Source organism: Astyanax mexicanus, chromosome 7 (assembly GCF_023375975.1).
Source record: "Astyanax mexicanus isolate ESR-SI-001 chromosome 7, AstMex3_surface, whole genome shotgun sequence".
NCBI lineage: Eukaryota > Metazoa > Chordata > Actinopteri > Characiformes > Acestrorhamphidae > Astyanax > Astyanax mexicanus.
Window position 1 is genome coordinate 19,632,457 of NC_064414.1, and position 19,933 is coordinate 19,652,389.

Below are 19,933 nucleotides of genomic sequence, written 5' to 3' on the forward strand. Positions count from 1 at the left end.
TGTGTCATTTGTAGCTCCGCCCCCTCGTTACCTTCCCAAAGTGTTTCCTGTTCCTGTATGTATTTATAGCTCCTATGTTTCCAACTTCCAGTTTCAATTCATGTGTGTGTTACACATTTGATAGGTTACTATGTTTCTTTGTTTTAGTCTCAGTGTTATCTGTTCCACCCGTGTCGTTTGTAGCTCCTCCCCCTGGTTACCTTCCCATAATGTTTCCTGTTTCTTGTCCCATGTGTATTTATAGCTCCTGTGTTTTCAAGTCCTGTTGTCCGTTCATGTGAATTTTACACGTCTTTTAGGTTGTTGTTTTTTTGTTTGTTTGTTTTCAGTCTCAGTGTTTTTAGTGTTTCTATGTTGTTAAGTTTTGTTTGTTTTCCTGTTTCTTATTAAAGCATAACTTCCGTCTACCCGTCTAACATCCGTCTACCCGTCTGCCTTTTAGAATCCTGAAAATAATAAATAAAGGAGGTTGTAGTACTACAAATGATGCAGCTGGGACTGAAGATCCTGCATACTCGACAGGCAAAGAACTTTTTCAGAAACCCTTGCTGTGTGTGGGTGAGCATTATCCTGCTGAAAAATGCCTCTAAAAAGCCCTATATTCTGCATATATCACTGAGATGTATACAATGGTTCCCCACACAATCCCAAGAGAAGTTGGGGAATTGTGTTGCTCCACAGGAAAGGCAGAATTGACCTCCAAACTCAAACCCAATCCTAGAAAGCTTCCTAATGGTATACTGTACCAAACCCCAGACATATACCATATATAGTCAATGGTTTGTAGTCACTTGCTCATTTAACATTTTTTTTTTGCAAATAGTGGAATAATTTGATATTTTGTCCTCCTTTTCTGCATTTACAACATCTTATTTTTAATCAGTTGAGGTGAGGATCTGATTGGTTTCAGGAGCATCACAAGAGCATCAATGGTGTCAGGTACTGATGCTGCTTTATTAGTTCAAGATGAGTTATCCTCAAAGATTTACATTGGTGCCTCATCATTCCAGCAACCTGAGCAAACTTGTGACTACAGTCTTGTGGCAGAATGCAGTCAAATCCTTTTAGCAATGTTTTAACATTAAGGGCTTTAGTTTAACGTTTTATAGTATACTGGTCAATTGCGTATGGTATAGCTGGATTTAGGACGTGTTGGTGTGTCTTTGATATCGTGCATAAAAATATGCCTTGCTTGGTTCGAAATGCGCAAAAGGCATGAACTAATTATTTTAATTAATCATGGGTTTGTTTTGGGGTAACATGAAATCAACCAGTGTGTCACTTGCCATTTTGCTTTAAGAGGCATCTCAGCAGAGGATACTGACCTGTGCATTCACGCTGTGAGGGTGCAACAGCAGCTCATTTATAGGAACAGCAATGTTATTTTATTCTTTATTCTGTTTATTGTTGAGTTAAAAGTCAGTTGTGCTCTTTGCAGTGCGTCCATGTGTGTGTTTAACGAGCGTGGGTTTACGTGCACCGGGCGCACCTATAGGAATGGACTCTGACGATTGACTGTTGTCAGGATTTTAATCAGTCAGTGGTGCACTTGAGTTTTATGCCACCAAAATAGCAACACGGCAGAAATTTACCTGAACACTAGGGTTAGGGTCACTTCCAGACCACCACACTTATCAGTGTAGATATATTCCTAAACTCTGACGCTATTTTGACGGCACGGGCACAAGGTGTGAAAATAGACTGTTGACGGAGTGTAAGGTGCATTGGTCCCTAAGTCTTTGCAGAAGATTAGAGGCTGTTTGTGCAGAAATATTAAAGGACAGAATATTAAAAATAACTAGAAAAAAAGCCTCTTCAGTTTTTGCCATTTTTGAAGTTTATATATATATATATATTTTGACAGAGTTTCACCATGAATGGACCAATACAAATGCTCCAAAATGACCATTGAAAGTCAAGGTATGTATAAAAATAGATTATATATACAGTACCAGTCAAAAGTTTAGACACACCTTCTCATTTAATGTTTTTTTCTTTTTTGCCTTTTTCCTACATTATGAAATAATACTAAAGTCATCCAGACTATGACAGAGCACATAATGCATTGTGTAGTAACTTTAAAGTGTTAAACAAATACATATCTGGTGTGCTGTAAACTTGTGGTTTCTGAGGCTGGTAACTTTGATAAACAGAGGTAACTCTTGATCTTTCTTTTCTGGGGCAGTCCTGATGAGAGCCAGTTTCATCATAACATTACTGATGGTCTCTGTGACTGCAAGTATTTTTTCTGTTGACTGTTGGTACTGTAAAACCATATAGGACATTTTAAAAGTTTTTTTATTTCTTGAATGTCCCTAACATCGTCTTAGATTAAGAGTATAAAGTGTGTTTAATGGGTGGCTATAACATACAAATTATATACAATATACAAAATATACAAAGTGTTTGGGTGACTTTCTAGCATAAAAATAACTACTACTTCAAAAATGTCCTTTCTTCTTCTGAAGGCCTTCATTTCCCAGATCTGCAGAGTTAGGCTGAGGCTAAATGCCTGGGAGGGGAATCACTGCTGACCCTGTCAGCTCTGGACAGAACTTAGGGCTCACACAAACCACAAAAGACACACCACAGCCGGTAGACGAGTTCCACAGATGCTGCACAGGAGACTGTGTGTGTGTGTGTGTGTGTGTGTCCCTACTACAACTGAAGTCCGTGTCCTGAGTACAAAACACATAAAGTAGATGATCCCTGAATCACATATCTTTTTAATGTACAACTCCCAGCGGGTGGATTAAACAGCTAATGGAGATTATCAGCTCGACCACATGACCGGCTCAGGAGGACAGAGATGAATGTGGAGAGATTGGGCTAACTATAGGCTGGGTACTAGAAACCGGGCTCTCCATGCAGTTCTAATGGCTTATATGAATAAACGTTGTAAAACACTCAAACACATATTTTAACCTCTTAGGCTTTAAGCCTAAGTTGACCAATTTCCTCCTGAAATTACATAGCCAAATTACATAGCCAAGAGACAATTTTATAAATTAATAATATTTAGAAGCCTTTACAAAATTATTTAAAAACACTTAAAATGACTTAATTGTACATGTAATGGTAAAAATATGATAAAAACAAGAACAAATTACTGGCGATTTTCAGATTTTCTATTTTTGTTTTTTATTTTTAGATCCATAAAATGAAATATTTATATGGATGAAGTGTTTTTGCAGTTCTATATAATTTGCTACAAGGTGTTTACATTCACCATGTAAAATTATGAACTGCTCCCTTTCACTGGTTATATATAATAGTGATCTCCCACGTTCTCTCACAGCGTTCCAAGATCCAGAAATTTTAACAGTTTGTCCAAACACCCTTCAGACTGAGTGACACAGGGCATAATTTGCCCCGATAAATCGCTTTTTCCACCGTTATCCAGCTCAAAGTAGCTCCACACCTCCTCTTTGCCAGAATTAGGAGAGCACTGACATGTAAAACAAGGCATTAATAACCTGAAAAGTTTCTGGGTCTCGGAATGCTGTGGGAGAACAGAGGTGTGCTATTCATTAAAGGTTAGTACTTCTTATCATGTTTTACTACAGCAAAAGTCCATTTTACACTGGAGTTCTCCTTTAAGGTGTTTTGATGCAACTGGGCACAAGTGCTCCCAAGATAACACCTTACAACTTATACAGGTGTGGGTTCCTATCTATCATAAGGGGTTGTAACACCTTGTGATCAATTTATATATTGCATTCTTATGTCCTATTCAACAAATGAAAAGCTTATGGTACAGAACACATTTTTATTTATGGTATAGTATGTTCCTATGAGTTCCTGAGGCCTTAAAACATTACCGAAAGACAAGCAACAGAAAATCTGAGTAAAGAAAGTGCATGAGATCCAAAATGACAGATTACTGTTTCAAAGAGAAGCATGGAAAACTTCAAAAGCCTTTCAGAACTTTTACAGTTTTTCCTGATTGCTTACTCACTGGTTCTATGGGGAAGCATATTATAAGCATTCTGATTCTTACTGCATGAAAACACGCATTCCTCAGCGGTTAAAGCTTACACGTCCTCTTCCTGAACCACTTATGAAAACTCTGTGTACTTTTTATGAGGGCTGACGTTGCTCGCAAACCCCCTCGAAATTCTTTGTAAGACAATATGGAAAATATGTGAACATGGTTGGCTGCTTTCAGGAACCGTGTACATGTTTTATTCTTTCCAGGCATCTGTAAACTTTTACATACTTTGGGTATAGTTTAGATATATGTGTTGAGGGCTATGAAAGGTTGTTGAGCAGTTGAGAAGAAATGCACAGTTTTGCAGTTTAAACTGTGTTCCCTAGACAATGGAGCATTTTAATGCGGTGAAGACATTTCTCTTTTCAGGCTTTAAAAAAGAAAACAAACCAAGGTTAACACACACTCACACACATCGTCAAAAAGAACAGTTGCAGCCAAGCCAGTTGCAACATGGCGACCACACCAATCAATTGCCAAGGGCCTTGAGCTGGCCTGGGACCCCTGACAACAACTGGTTATGAATTAAATGCTACGAAAAAATGTGTGAGCGCCTCTTTAATTGTGTGATGTCAATTGGGTCAATGCAGGAACATATAAAAAGACTGTTATCAGAATTCCTTGGTTATCAGGGCCCCTCCCACTAATTGCTGACAGTAGCCAGCCAGCCAGGTTCGTCATTCCTGCAGCCGGCAAAATATGAAACTTCAGCAATCATGAAGCCAGGGTAGAAAGAAGAGAAAAGAAAAAGAGAAAGAAGAGAAAGGAAAAAAATAACAAGACAGTAATTGTAAAAATGCTAAAATTACTACTATGTCTGCAGTATATGCAACATACACTCACCGGCCACTTTATTAGGTACACCTTGCTAGTACCTTTTGCCATTAGAACTGCCTTAATCCTTTGTGGCATCGATTTAGCAAGGTACTGGAAACATTCCTCAGAAAGTCTGGCCAATACTGACATGATAGCATGATGCTCAATTGGTACCATTGGCCCAAAGTGTGGAAGGAAAATACCCCCCACACCATTTCACCACTACCACCAGCCTGAACCGTTAATGCAAGGCAGGATGAATCCATACTTTTATGTCGCAGCAGAATTTAAGACTCACCTTTCTTCCCATTCTGATGCTCAGTTTCAATTACAGCAGATCGTCTTGGCCATGCCTACATGCCTAAACGCATTGAGTTGCTGCCATGTGATTGGCTGATTCCACATTTGCTTTAATTAGCAGTTGTACCTAATAAAGTGGCCGGTGAGTGTATGTAAGCAGTGTGGGAGCCACTTGGGGCCACCAAATGCCTTAAAACTGCCTTGGTTGCACCCAGATGGAATCAACTCACCGTTGTAAAACTCAGTGGGTAGTTGTGCCAGACTGTCTCAGTATGGCATTGGGTCATCTTCAGTGACCAGAGCTGGTGGCCTGGTATCATTAATGCATACATTAAAGTATGCATTAATGAGGTCCTGCAACCAGTAGCCTTACCTTTTCTGACACACACTCCAGCAGGACAATGCTCATCCACACACTGCTGCCATCTCAGTAGCGTGCTTTGAAAAACACGTCAAAAGTTTGCACACTCCATAAACGTTTTTTTTTTTACTAATTAAACATTTTCTGCACTGTAGATTAATACTAAAGTCAAACTATGAAGAAAACATTATTTAGGAATTATTTGGAAACAAAAAAGTATTAAACAAAAATAACATGTTTTATATTTTAGATACTTAAAAGTTTAGATACTTAATGAGTCTTTTAGCTTTATAAGGTAGAGTCACCTGGAATGGCTTTCAGTTAACAGCTGTGCTGAATTTGTCAAGAGTTAATTACTTGAATGTTTTTTCTTCTTAAAGTGTTTGAGAGTATTAGTTGTAAAGTTGTGAAGAGGTAGAGTTGGTATACAGTGAAAAGCTCTATTTGAGTAATGTTCTAATCCATATTATGGCAAGAACTACTCAACTAAATAAAGAAAATATTACTTTAAGAAATGAGGGTCAGTCAATCTGTAATATTTCAAGAAATTTAAAAGTATCCTCATGTGTAGACCATCAAAAACATTATGATGAAACTGGCTCTCATCAGGACCGCCCCAGGAAAGGAAGATCAAGAGTTTCCTCTATTGTACAGGATAAGTTTATTAGAGTTTCCAGCCTTAGAAACCACACGTTAACATCACCCCAGATAAGAGAATAAGAGTATTTTAGTTTACATTTACATTTGTTGCTTCATAGTCTGCAGGACTTCAGTATTAGTTTACAATATAGGGAATGAGAAGGTGTGTCCAAAATTTGACTGGTACTGTATAATAATAATTATGATACTATGCCATGGCCATCACCTTTGTCAAATTTGTTGAATGTTATTTGACATACACACTAAGAAAAGTAAGTCTAGATTTGTACTTAAAAGGGTACAAAGCTTTTCGCTGGGGCTGTACCTTATATTAAGGTACAAAAAAAGTACCTTTCAGTGAAAGGCTTTTTTTTTTACCCATGGTTTTTGTACCAGTAAAGATTATAAAGATTATAAACATTATCATCAACTAAATGTGTGTCAAAAACCAAAATTGATCCAAAATTGTCTGGCTTTCAAATAAAATATATAATTAAAATATATATATTGTTTATTAGTACAGTGATACAGAATACTGAATGTACCTTTTGTCTGGTTAAAAGGTACAAATTTGTACTTATTGCTGTTAGAAATTACTTTGTACTTCAAAGGGAACAAATCTGACCCTGTAAAGACCAATATTGTACCTTTGAGGGTACAATAATGAAGAGTGTACCTTTGAGTACAAAAAAGTACTCATATCGTACCTCTGTTTTTTAGAGTGTACTAGCTACACTCCACCTGCTTCTGATAGAATATTGCAGCATCGATTTAAAAAAGATACATTTTGTGTAGAGTGTATATACACAAATGTGTGTTCAGGCAGTTTCTATGCCTCACTGCTTAACCTCTTTTGAAGGGTCATACACCAAAATCTCCTTATGAACAGTAAATAGTGCGGTAATGAAAATGAGCTTCTTTAATTAAAAATAATTCTTTCAAATTGCAGCACTCAACTCATTAATGCACCATTTCGTCTAATATCATCTGCTATTTATAAGGGCTTTGTCTCGAGCTGGAGCAGTGCATTTGTGCTGACCAATTGTTCTCAGCGATCGGGTTGGAAATCTTCCTGGACAAGAGGCAGCAGCCAGAACCAAAATTGCAATCATTATCATAAAGAGTGTAATGTCTTTGTGTTGGCAGCAACGCTTTTGTACAAGTCTTTTCCCCTCCAGAGGTCATTTGCTATAGCCCACCTGGTGAAGCGTCCGCAACTGGGGCAACATTTCCATGTCTTTCCAAGTGTGGAAACTATTTGTTAAATTGTTGTGCAAATGAAGTGCAGTTTAAGCAGACAGCTTTAGCCGCAACAAGCAAATCAATTATGCCAATATGGAGGATTAGACACAAACACTTCCTCCTGCATTATGCAGATAATAAATCATTACCTGCTGTTTCACGACCTCACGCTCCGATAATGTTTTGGAAATGTTTAAGCATAATGTCTAATAAAGGGTTTCTAACTGGTGCACAGCTTTATATACACAGACATACTATGTAGAGAAATGTAATGTATTTGCTAGGGGTATACCAGGCCGAGTTCTGTAGATCAGCACAGCAGTGCCAATATTATGCATTATAGCATGAACCTTGAGTGTATTATTGCAATTATACCATAGTTCAAGTCAAGTCAAGTCAAGTCAAGAGGCTTTTATTGTCATTACAACTGAGTACAGGTACACATTGTAGTGAAATTACGTGTGTGGGTGTGTGGTGGGTGGGGTGGGGTTCAGCTCTGTCACTGTGTGTTGAGGAGTCTGACTGCCTGGTGGAAGAAGCTGTTGCAGAGTCTGGTATTGGAGGCTCGGATGCTCCTGTATCTTCTGCCGGACGGCATCAGACCGAAGAGCCCGTGTGAGGGAAGGGTTAAAGTCTTCCACAATGCTGGTGGCTTTGCTGATGCAGCGTGTGGTGTAGATCTCGGTGATGGAGGGAAGAAGGACTCCGATGATCTTCTCAGCTGTCCTCACTATCCGCTGTAGGGTCTTGCGGTCTGAGGTGTTGCAGTTCCCAAACCAGACGGTAATGCAGGTGCTCAGGATGCTTTCTACAGTCCCTCTGTAGAACATGGTGAGGATGGGAGATGGGAGATTTCCTCAGTCTCCACAGGAAGTAGAGGCACTGCTGAGCTTTCTTTGTTATGGAGCTGGTGTTAAGGGAACAGGTGAGGTTCTCTGCAATGTGAACACCGAGGAACTTGGTGTTTTTCACAATTTCCACAGCAGAGCCGTTGATGTTCAGTGGGTGGTTGACACCTGGAGCTCTCCTGAAGTCAACAACCATCTCCTTGGTTTTATCCACGTTTAGAGATTGTTGTTGGTTCTGCACCAGTCCGTCAGCCACTGCACCTCCTCTCTGTATGCTGACTCGTCGTTCTTGCTGATGAGGCCAGCTACAGTTGTGTCATCAGCGAACTTGATCATGTGGTTTGAGCTGTACTTTGCAGTACAGTCATGAGTCAGCAGTATGGTGCTCAGTATGGTGGTGCTGGAGGTGTTGTTTCCAATCCTGACTATACAAAAAAGTATTGGTAAGTTACCATTGTTTATCAATGTTTCTACTAAACGTGTGAAACTGTTATATTTATCAGAGAATAGAAAGTTATACTATATATTTTGATGCAGTGTTTTGTCATATCCTCAAGAATATCATTATCGCTAATTAAATTGTGATATTATTCTAGGGCAGGGGTATTCAACTAGAATTCACTATGGTCCAGTTAGAGAAAATTTTGCCAGGCCAAGGTCCGGACCGTCGCTATTTTTAACTTTTAGTGTTATGATTCAGTATTATATACTGTATTATATACAATATTATATACTGTATACTGAAAGACAAAACAAAATACACATACTAGTATATTTCAACAATATGTATTGTTTTAAAATTTAAATAAATTACATTATGAACCTATCATTAAATAAATGAACTTATCGAGTCTATTAATGTGAATCTGTATGTTAGCTTTGTTTCAAAATGCTTTATTTATTCTATTTAATTTTATTTATATTAGATTTGCGCCTGCCTGTCATGATTATTACATGAATGACAAATCATACAATGTGTGGAGAAATGTTTGTTGAACTTGACCAAAATATCAGCTTTTTTAAAAAAAACAGCAGTTTTATTTTATTTAATATTATTACTGTATCAGACTTTATTATGTAGTGTGTAAAACTAATGTGGGAAGTTGCCAATGCTTTTTGTCCCGTGGGGGTTGCCTTAGTTTTGAGGTAGGGTTGTTTTGGGATTAAAGAGAGCGCGTCTGCGAGCGAGGGAGGGAGGGTTTTTTTTCTTGCTGAGTTCTGATCAGGTGGAGTAAAGTGGAATATTTTGCACTGTTGTCTCGGTTGTTTCTTTTTAATTCCTCCAAGTAACACCGCTAGGTTACATTACTGTTAATATGTTTTATTAAGGTAGTATTTTTATTTATTTTTCTGGTGCGCACCATCTGTATTAGCTTTTCTCGCTTTATTCTCCGACTTCTCACCGCCTGTCTCAATGCCCGCGTGGCTCCGCGCGGCTCCTCGCGCTCGCATCTGCACAGCAGATGAGGGCGTTTGGTGATTTTACAGCACATGCGATTGGTCTGTGTGCTTACTGCGCTGCACGTAAACCATAAAGACAATAAACGTTCCGCCGCTTTAAATGAATACGGTCAGAATTAAATCCTTCTCTCTAGTTTCGGTTTGGGTCCGGATCGGACAACGTCTGGGTCCGGACACGGACCGCGGTCCGCCAGTTGGTGACCTCTGTTCTAGGGCTAGGGGTGTGACGAGACACTAATACCACGAGACGAGACGAGAAACGATATTGGGTTCACGATAACGAGACGAGACGAGATTTAAAAATAAAATTTTAAAGAAAACTTTTTTTTTTTTTGGACAAAATCATATACCTCAAACTTAACAGACTGGTTTCTCTCACACATTTATTCTATAAGGAATAGAAATAAGAATAAAAAATAAAAATACAACTTTTCTAGGTCTTATATAGTGCAAACAATAAGTGCAAACCACAACCAGTCATATTAAGACTATGGTTTGTGTTTTTTTCTCCCAAATCTCTTGTAATTTAACTATGCATAACCATAACCAGTCATATTAAGACTATGCTTGAAGTGAAACAGAGACAGAACATGTTTTTAAATACAGTACAGAGCTAAGGGATTAGTACAGCTGCCTATGAAACAGTCATGTGTAGGATTTACTTACAGTATTTATATATGGTTTGTGTCTTGTTGGTCACTCTGTTACCGTTTATTGTTTTCACTGGAGCCAATATGCAGCCAGACATACAACTAAAATGTAGCAGAAGCATCTTCTATATCAGGGCTATTTAATTATGTTAAATAATTAAGTGCTATATCCTGTAAGGTTGTTTGAACTGAATGATGTAAAAATATAGAAGAAGAAGAAGAAGAAGAAGAAGAAGAAGAAGAAGAAGAAATGCCTCTCTGGACAGATTTTGTTTACATGTATCCCCTGTCTCTCTGTCGCGCTCGGCGTGACTAGTTTCCGCCAGTTCTCGTTTTTCCACCCGTTTTTGGGCTCCCTATCTCCTTATAAAGGCGGTTTTTCACGGCCGCGGTACCGCGACCCTGACAACACGGGTTCGATCCCGCGTGAGGAGCGGTGTGTTTGCTGATCTGATTGACTGAAGAGAGCGTTTGGTGATCTTACCCCACACGTGATTGGTCTGTGAGTTTACTGCGCCGCACAATTAAATCCTTCTCAGTAGTTTATCGGTTTGGGTCTGCATTGGACAACGTTTGGGTCCGGACCGCGGTCCGCCCGTTTTCCTCTTCTGCTGAGAGCTGCTCTCACACTCGCTGCTACTGGGTTGCCAGATCCCTCTTAAAAAGTCCACATTAAACTGTTTTTTTTTTCTCTCGCGAGACAGGTTTAAGCTTGACGAGAAATATCGTCACATTTAATCTCGCGAGATCTCGTGCCACGATATCTCGTCACACCCCTATCTAGGGCTATATCGTGTGCGTTTCCTGGAATAGTCATGTTCCACCTGAAGTTGTGTGCAGTTTTAATGGTGAGCAATATGTCTGGTATATATTTATGTGTGAGAAAAGGTGTTCTCGCGGTTTCGCCGGCCTTGGCTCCGGTGCTGGTGGGAGAGGGTGTTTCTCTAATGAGTCTTCAGTGGTGGTCACCGATCAGAGAGACAGAGCTGCTCACACAGCCAGATGTTCAACCACATGACCCCTTTAGCAAATCGAGGCAGATGTTTTTTAGTGGGGGCTCTGAGAAAAAAGCTTCACTGTGAACGCTGACCTTCAGTCAGTAATAGTAAACCTGATGCAAGACAACAGTATAGATTAAATAATCATTATATACATTAAATGCATTACTAAATATAAAGGTGGTGTAGAGGTTCTTTGAGGGATGCAATGGAAGAGGAGTTTGGGTTCCAAAAAAAGATGTTTGTAAAATTTGTGAAGAAACTTTTAGGTGGTTTTTTTACACATAAATATCTACTTTTTTTCACTGTAAAATGTTTTGTGAGGTTGATACATTTAATCCTAAATTAATTTTATACCATTTTATCTTTCTAGTTTTTAAAGAAATGTTTTTTTATTATTAAAGGAAAACAAAAAAAATCCAAACCTACAAGGCGCTGTGTGAAAAAGTGTTTGCCCACCCCCAGAAAAACATAACTTAATTTTGATTTATCACACCTGAATTCAATTTCTCTATTCACTCTATCCAGATTACTGCCACACCTGTTCTCAATCAAGAAACCACTTAAATAGGACCTGTCTGACAAAGCAAAGAAGATACAGATGCAAAAAATCAACAAATTAAAACAGATAAGAAAGAAAGTAATTGAGATCTATCAGTCTGGAAAAGATTGTAAAGCCATTTCTAAAGATTTGGGACAAACCACAGCAAACAACAGTAAGAGCCATTCTCCACAAATGGCAAAAATATGGACCAGTGGTGAACCTTCCCAGGAGTGGCTGGCTAACCAAAATTACTCTAAGAGCGCAGCGACGAATCATCCTAGAGGTCACAAAAGACCCCACAACAACATCATCAAAAAAACACTGTTAAGCAAAAAGGCTTACATCAAGAACATCAAGGCTGGTATCAAATTTGCCAGAAAACATCTTGATGATCCCCAAGACTTTTGGGAAAACACTCTGTGGACTGACCCAGTACAAATGTAAAAGTACCACCAAATTTTGAAAAAGACCATCATACCTACATAAAACATGGGGGTGGTAGTGTGATGGTCTGGGGCTGTTTTGCTGCTTCAGGACCTGGAAGACTTACTGTAGGATGTACAGTAAGTGTCAGTATTGCAGATAAATAAACCTATGATTTAAACATGCTGTTCTCGACTCTACCTGATGGCCCTCGGAACAAAGGATCTCCTCAGTCTGTCTGCAGACAGTTTTTGTGACTTTAATATTAATCTACAGTGTAGAAGAATTACTGTATCTTCCTGCATATCTTATGAGTATACCACTGGTGTTACTAAAAAAAATTGAGATTCTGTTATTTTCTGCATATTATACTACAGTTAGTTCCAACCCTACAATGTAATTGGCTGAGAGGCATTCTGAGAGTGCCATTATCAGCCGGTAATGCACTGTAACTCAAGCTCTTTATGTATTACTCACTCTATGTCCACATACAGGTAACCTAGTAATGATTCAGCGCTTACAAGCCAAACAGCACAGCTACAAACAGAGCAGCAATGGATCTATTTTAATTTGCACACTGTTTATAACCAAATATTTTATAACCAATCATGTTCACTGCTGATCATGTGTAATGCTGAAGTTGGACCACTGTCTTTCTGGGCCCGGACAGAGATCCTGAAAGCTAGATCAGAACCGGGTCCAGTGCAGCAGTTGCAGTCCAGATTGTTTGTTTATAATCTAGAGTGAAGAGGACAAGGCCTCTGCAGAAAAGGTGAGGTCATGTCAGCGACCTCAAGGTCAAAAGGTCAGGGGTTATGAGACAGAGTGCCGGAAAGGAGCCTCCTGTGTTTATTCAAACGTGGCACTGCCATGGCAACAGGCCTGCACTTTGATCCTTCTGGATGCCAGAATGGTATTGGCCAACATGTGTGATGCTCTGTGTGTGCATATGTGTGTATGAGAGAGAGAGACAAAGTGAGATAGAGAGAGAGAGAGAGAGAGAGAGAGATGGAGAGAGAATATCAAAGTGTGTATGTGAGTAGTGAGGCAGGGTGAAATTAGAAGCAGAGACAGACACTGGAGCCAGCGACACATCTCCAGCAGACGATGGAAGCTATTTCACGGTGAAAGAAAACATCTCTTTGTTTCCACTGGCAGGAATAATGGGACTGAATGTGAAAGGAGGCACTTTAATGCAATTTGTCCCTGCTGCCATCTCTAATGGAAGATTGGTAGAGGCCATACCATCTGCCAATTAAGGAAAGAGAGAGTAAGAGACAATCTGTTCCTTTGTTTCTGTCAACTCCTGAAGTTACAGCACTAAAAAAGACAAAATAAGCCTAAGTGAAGCTGACACTGTAGTGCACTTGGAGAAACCCATACAGCAATAAACAGTTAAAAACGTTTGACTTGTGTAACAAGATTCTAAGGGTATGTGTTAGTTTGGTGATCTTCAGTAGATAATGTAGAAACAATAACAATTGTTCACTGTCAGACTGGTAAAAGTCTATTGATTATCAACAGTATTAATCCACAGGGTACAGATTGATTTAAAGTACAATTTGAGGTGATAATTAAATTAAGATTAAATTGATGTTTATTTATAATATTTATAATTTGAGGTTGAGTTTTTGGTAAAAGCGAGAATTACACTTATGTTTAGAGTGAGTGTTACAGTTACAGTAATGGTTATTGTGATGGTTTGAGTTTGAGAGACTCGGGTTAGTTACAGTCACAGTTACATTTAGGGTTAGAGTTAATGGTAATATTATGGGCTTGGTATGATGGGTACAGTTACGGTTAGAGTAAGTGTTACAGTTACAGTAATGGTTATTATGATGGTTTGCGTTTGAAAGAGTGCTACAGTCACAGTTACATTTAGGGTTACAGTTAATGGTACTGTTAAAGTTATAGGGTTAGTGCAAGTCTGCCAGGAAACTCTAAGGCAGAAATCAGCTTTTTAGAAGCCGCGGATTCATATTTCCCCTCTATCCTCAACACAGTCACTAGGTTGGTCCCATCCGGTTGCCGGGAGGGTTCACTGGCTTCATCCCTGTCTAATACACATTGCAGGATCTGTAAGGGTCCAGATGTAAAAACGGGTGTGCCACTGACTGAAATTAAGAGTCAGCCGTCAGACATTCTTTATAACCCCAGTGCGCCACACACACACTCAACACACATACACCCCTGCTCGTTACACTCACACAAGGACACCAATCAGTGAACAAATGTAATTTTTCTATCAACAGTAAACAGAATATAAAATATAAAATATAAAAGTTACATTTCTGTTCCCGTAACACTGAACCGAATCTGATTGGTTTATTTCATGTTACAACCAAAACACACCCATCATTAAGTAATAGAATTAGTTTATACATTTTAAGCCACATAAAACATACTTTTCCTGTCATTACGTTAGCAAAGATACACTGACACACCCTTAATCAAGCTGCACTGTTGACAGATGTTGACAGTGGTTTTCCACTTGACTTCAACAGTAATGTGTTTTATTCTGCTACGTATTTTGATTCAAAATTGATATGAGTAATTTTATTGTGAACTCCTGTTGTCCAGTTGTATTTTTTTAAGAATGTGTCCTATCCAAACCAAATCCAAATCCTATTTTACAATACCACTAGAAAGTGTCAGCTGCCCTAGACACTGTTTTAACCTTTCGTGATGAATAAACCAACATAAATGCCCTAAAACACCTTTTTTATTAACACAGTAATACACAGTAATCTACAGAACAGAAAAAAATATATTTTCCAAAAAGGAATGTCAACTCTACCTTACTCTAAAATTCTTTCTCAGTCTGGCACACAAGACGAAGCACAGAAAAACAGAACTACTGTTTTTTTTTTTTTTTTTTAAGTGGATGTGGTTGTGATATCAGCAGAATCTCATTTCTGCTAAGGAGGCATATATTTCCTCTGCTTTCTCTGCGTAAGTCTATTAGTTTTTCAGCTCACGGTGTGTGGATTGTCGGCAGGGTGTCAGGACAGTGCCAGACACTTAAGTAATCTAATCATTTTTTAATAACTGGGGGATTTCTCGCAGGAAGACGAGTCTTTAGAGAGAGGAAGAGATGAGAGATTGTGGAAATAAAGAGACTTTGACTGCTTATCCATATGAAAACCGAATGAGTTTCAGATCCAGACTCTTTGATTACTATCTCCTGCATTTGATGATGATCGTGTATAAATAGCGCACACAATGCTGACGTGTCCTTGCACTGGGGGAGATACGTGCTTAACTAGATGCAAATGGTAGAAAAGACTCAGTCCAGCTGAAGGTATGCATTAAGTGAGTGAATTAATCTTCAGTGATGTGTACAGGAGCACAAACACACACACACACACACACACACACACATATATATATATATATATATATATATATATATATATATATATATATATATATATATATATATACACACACACACTCTCTCTCACACACACACACAGACAGTGACTGTAATACACACAGGCAGGGGTGATGCCACAGTGTCTGGCAGAGCTCATCTGTTATCTGGCTCCGAAAGCTTCATGGTTGGATGACTAAACTCAGCTGGATCCAATGAGGCCCAAACTGAATGTGAATGGGGGTCAAAATAGACTATTAAGTTATAATGAAAAGCTCCCCCCAGTCTTTGGAGCCAGGCAGTCATTTAATTTAGCTGCTCCTGGTTCAATGGCAGTAATTTAATATCCATTTTGTTAACAAAAGTGCTGAGTGATAAGTGCTAAGAACAAGGTAATGAGTATTCCAGCGAGACTTTAATCTTAAGAGGAGTCCTTGTGACTGTATCTTAATTCAGCTGTTGTTTAGCCTTTTCTGCAGCTTTGAAATGGAAAAACACAATGTGTCAGTTATCACGTCTGTAATTACCGCAAGAGCCGGGGACTTGGCCCTATATTTAGTGGCACTTCATCCAGGGTCGGTGACAGCAAATAATCCATAATTCCGCAAGTGTTAGCAATTACGAGATGCTTTCAAATGAATTAGTGGAAGGATTATAGTTTTTTAACTGCTTAAACATGGCTCCCGCAACTCAACTCGACTTCGTCAAGCTGTTCAAACACTCAAATCTAATGGAGAATTCCCACACAAAAACGTCAGCGCCGAGGATCACGCTCCAGACTGCATGAGTGCATCTGCTGACAAATAAATTGTTAAATATAAATCACTTCACTTTCAGCGCGGTTCTTTTCCTTCACTCGTTTATATCCCCAAAGAACATCTCGTATAATCCTAACATCACCCGGGAGTTCGAGAAAAAACAACACCCTGATTTGTGTTGTAAAGGCAAACTGGTAACATTTTACACTGACATGCCAAAAAGTACTGAAGTATCTATACTTTCTACTACTTACATAATAATAATTAACAGTGTTACTCCTATTTTAATTGGGCTTGTTTTTATTCCGGCTTCTCATTGTTCAAAGAAAATCCTGTATCCAGATAAATCTCTCCATCCAGATGGAGTGAATCTGGTTGTGGTTGGATGTAGAGAAGTACAGTATAAACATACACCATTCCGACACCCTATTGGCTTATACAACGGCTTATACAATCACACCTGCACGTCACGCCCCCCACACTCCAGCAAGAACATAGCAGATGTATGTAGCCTAGTATTGAGGATTGAGAGAGTTCACCACAGAGTCCAGATCTTAACCTCATTGAGAATCTTTGAGATGTGCTGGATGGAGAAGACTTTGTGCAGCGGTCAGACTCTACCATCATCAATGCTGCTGCAAGATCTTGGTGAAAAATTTATGCAACACTGGATTCAAAAATATATCTTGTGACATTGCAGAAGCTTATTAGAACAATGCCACAGTGAATGTGTGCCACAATCAAAAAATTAACCAGCGTGTTTTAACATTTTGAGTGTGTAACATCGTGAGCACAAATGTGAAACTAGCGAGGAAAAAAAAAGTTAATCGTGTGCGTGCTGAACAAAATGTTGCTCTCTGGCTTAATTTTTCTCCTCTCGGGTCCCTTTTTTCCTGTGTGAAGTACCTGCTGCAGCGGTTTGTGCTCGACTGAATTTTTTACGCTTGAGGTTTGAAAGGGGTGGTTTTGACACTTTGGGGGCGGGGCGGGGCCGGGGTTACCCCCCGGCTGATATCTCCAGGGTTCGTGACGGACCGCCTACCTCCATGTGCCGCAGGAGGGCGGGGACAGAAGGACAGGAGAGTTAGCTAACTGGCTATGCTACAATCCAAACAACCTGCTCTCCGGCGTGACCCATTCTGTCTGCCCGGGTTTAGTGCCCAAAGCGATCCGCTCTGTCTTCCCGGTCTCTCGCCTGTAGCGACCGTCTCTCGCTTGGAGTGATTGGCTTGCCGGCTTTGTCTGCTCGGGTTAGCGTCTAGTGCGACTGGCTCTCTGGGTGAACAGCACTGGTTGCTACAGGCCGAGAGACCGAGCAGACAGAGCGGGTCGCTCCGAGCACTAAACCCGGGCAGACAGAGCCGGCACACCGGAGATTGGGTTGTTTGGATTGTAGCATAGCCAGTTAGCTAACTCTCCTGCCGCTTATCTCTCCCCGCCCTCCTCCGGCTCGTGGAGGTAAGTGGTCCGTCACGAACCCTGCAGATATCAGCCAACAGCGTTCCCTGAGGGAGGCGACCCTGGCCCCGCCCCCAAACTGTGAAAACCACCCCTTTCAAAACTCGAGTGCAAAAAACTCAGTCGAGCACAAACCGCTGCAGCAGGTAATTCACACAGCGCGCGAGGAAAAAAAAAACCCGAGAGGAGAAAAATGAAGCTTGAGAGCAACATTTTCAGCGCGCAAACGATTCCCTTTTTTTACTCGCTAGATTCACATTTGTGCTTACAAGAAGTTGATTTACACACTCAAAATGTTAAAACACGCTGGTTCATTTTTTTCACCTGGTATTTTTGCGCCCCCGACTTTTGACATTGATGTGACGCCATAATTCTCCACAAAATGCCCTCTAGAGTGGCAAAAATGTGACAGAGTTCCCTACTAATTTACTTGATGTATCTAATTCAGGCTTTACTAAATAAAGAACAAAACCTTTATAAACCCCTAATATGTGTTTCCTAAAACCTGTTGCTCATCAGTAGAGCGAGTGCAGAAGAAGCTCAGACACACTGGGTTCCTGTTCCCTCTGAGGAGAAAGCTTTGAAGAGCTTTACCTGAGAGCTTTAAAGTGGAAAAAGAGCACAAAGGTCAGCAAAGGGATCCGGTTAGTCTTTTTTACTGTGTGTGTCCATACCAGGCTTCTGCTCTACCAAAACCAGTTCAACACAGAACACATATGAGCGTTACTGAGCTCAAGGTTATGTACAGATGGCTGGATATTCTCCTTCAAGATTTTCTGGTAGAACAGCAGAATTTCTTTTTGCATCTATTACAGCAAGATAGATGGATGGATGGATGGATGGATGGATGCTTTATTGATCCCAGAGGGGAAATTCTAAAAAGTTGTCCAGATCCTAAAGCAGCAAAGCAGCCCAAGATCATCACACTACCACCACCACCATGTTTCACATTCAGTATGATGTTCTTATTCTGAAATTATGTGTAAGTTTTATGCCAGATGTAACAGGACACACAAGTAAGATCATTACTCCTAAAAAATGCAAAATCGTTTACACCTTTTTTCACAGTGTGGCATTTTAACATGATATTTACATTGAAATATCACCTTGAAATGCATTGAGGTATTATTTATGCCCAGGTTTGCTTTAAAAAAAAATTATGTTCAATATAAAATACTGCTTTGATTGTGCATCAGACATTACTGTTGTGTTAATGCAATGAAAGAGCCCTGAAACTGAAAGTTGCAATGCTATTAGCAAACTGATAGGTTGTTCAAACAGTACACTAGGTGCCTATACTAATCTGAACGTGACTTGACCTAACTAGTGACCTTGTGGCTGAATTTAATTGAATCATCACAACAGTGTTTTAACATTGAGACAAAGGTTTCCTGGAAGAATAAAGGCTGGTACTGCAGCTATTATTGAAAAAAAAAACACTAGAAAAACAATAGTCTATAAATGTTTTATTTGGCATTGTCATGTAATTACACTTCATATTCACTTTCAGAGTATTGTTTGAAATCCATTGTTTTATACTCTCCTAAAATAGCGCTTTGAATTATGCCATAGAAGAACTATGTTTCCTTCCACAAAGAACAGAAGTTTGTAATAGGGATGTGGGAGTGAGAAAAACATTTAGGCCCAATCCCATTTCACCCCTACTCCTTCTTTTTGAGTTGCCTAAGAATTGGGACAACCCTTTAAGCACCCGATACATTACAGGAGCACTAAAGTTCAGTAGGCTAGCTGCTGCTGGTTATCTTGTTAACTTTAGGGCTTTATTGTATGTCTTCATGAAGCTGGGAGGTGGTGCAGAAATGAATTATTATTGTCCATTAATTAATTCTGTAATTAAATCTGTAACAGGGAGGTGAAATTAGCTTTGACTGGCTTTTATTTTATTTTTCTATTCCGCCTTAAATGCTGAAGACCCTGCTGTCTGTTGCACCATTTAAGGTGGAACGGGAAAGTTAGCTATCTAGCTAGCTACTGAGACAAACTACTAGCATCGTTTTTTTTTTTTTTTGCTTGAATGAAGAATTCAGCCATAAAACATTAAAACTACATG